Source organism: Belonocnema kinseyi, chromosome 2, assembly GCF_010883055.1.
Source record: "Belonocnema kinseyi isolate 2016_QV_RU_SX_M_011 chromosome 2, B_treatae_v1, whole genome shotgun sequence".
NCBI classification, from domain to species: domain Eukaryota; kingdom Metazoa; phylum Arthropoda; class Insecta; order Hymenoptera; family Cynipidae; genus Belonocnema; species Belonocnema kinseyi.
In genome coordinates, this window is record NC_046658.1 from 69,625,435 (window position 1) to 69,626,866 (window position 1,432).

The window sequence follows — 1,432 nt, forward strand, 5'->3', positions numbered from 1 at the left end:
TATATACTTATATAATATAATAATATACACTTTGTTTCGAGGAACTACATATTATAAATTTTGAATTTTAAACAAAACATATTGTTTAATTATACAAATAAAATAAATCGAATGGAAATAAATTTACCCGATAAAAAATCCTTTTAATTTCGGTTGACCCTTGAAAGAAATTGCTATATAATGACCAAAGCCATTTTATACGAAAAGGTCTAATTTAAAATGGATCTGTGGTAATATTTTTTCCGAGAATATCAGAAGATTTGAGTTGCTCAAAAAGCAATTTTCTCATGAATTTTTAAAAACTTTTCTTGAGAATGCTGTTTTTAAACTTTTAATACAGTTAGTATAGGTAATACAAATCGACAAAAAAAATATATATAATCAACGGAATTATTTTTTTCAGATAATTAAAAAATTCATTTTTCCTTTATGATGTTCAGTTACTTAATCATATTTTTCAGATAAAAATGGCTAAGACATTGGACGATTTGCAGAGAGAATTTGAAATTTTTCAGGAAGAACAGAGAATTAAGTGCGATCAGCTTTTGAAAGGTTAGTGTATATTTTGTGAAGGTATTCTAATTGAAAAATATGGAAAATTACGTAACGGATTATAGGCCTTCTCCAAATCCCCACCCGTTCCCCCTGCAAATAACATAAAATGTTCTACGCCCCCTTTCTCCTTACTGTACGTAATTTATGGTTTCCAGAATTAATAAGATATGGGATTTAAATCCAATGGGAATTCTTTGTATCTAAGGTAATACACGCTTTGCAGGATGAAAACTTTATTTTCAAAATTCCCTGATTTATCATTGACCAATTTTTTATTTTCTCTCACAATTATCATTCAAATATTAGCATTTCAATCTTTTAGTATTTTGAACATAGGATCTTATACGTATAAACAGAATAAAATAATATTTCAGAAACAAGCGTCAAATTTTCAAATTTTTCAAGACTATTCTATCATAAAAGATGACTGTTTAACAATTGCTTGTAATTTCAACCAAATAATTACATTGCCAACAAAAAATTTAATTTTTAACCTGAAAGTATTGGTTCTCATGAAAGTTGAGTTGAAATCTTCAATGAGTTCTTAAAAAAATGCTTTAAAAAAAATTTTGAAACGAATAGTTGAATCCTCAAACAAAGAAAATCAATTTTTAACTAAACAGTTGCATTTTTTCAAAGAAAGATGAAATTTCTACTACAATAGATGAATTTTTAACGAAATGGTTAAATTTTGTATTGTATACACTGGAACTGCGTTTATATCCGCCGCTATTACATCTCGAGAGGGGGATCTCACCACTGCTCTTCAGCGGAGGGAAAATTGTGGGTCCGGATGCAATAAGGGCACATAAAATTTTTTCGTGCGAAAACGAAGTCCCCTGGAGGCTTTAGAAAAAATTTTCGAATTTTAATTTTC

At 28.3% G+C, this 1,432-nt stretch overlaps 1 protein-coding gene across 1 annotated transcript in view; it reads right to left on the reverse strand.

Moving 5' to 3' along the window:
- The window catches only part of LOC117182710 (glucagon-like peptide 1 receptor), a gene marked incomplete at both ends in the record, with an annotated part of 6,046 nt that overhangs the window by 1,147 nt on the left and 3,467 nt on the right, over window positions 1-1,432 (reverse strand). The window lies entirely within an intron of this gene.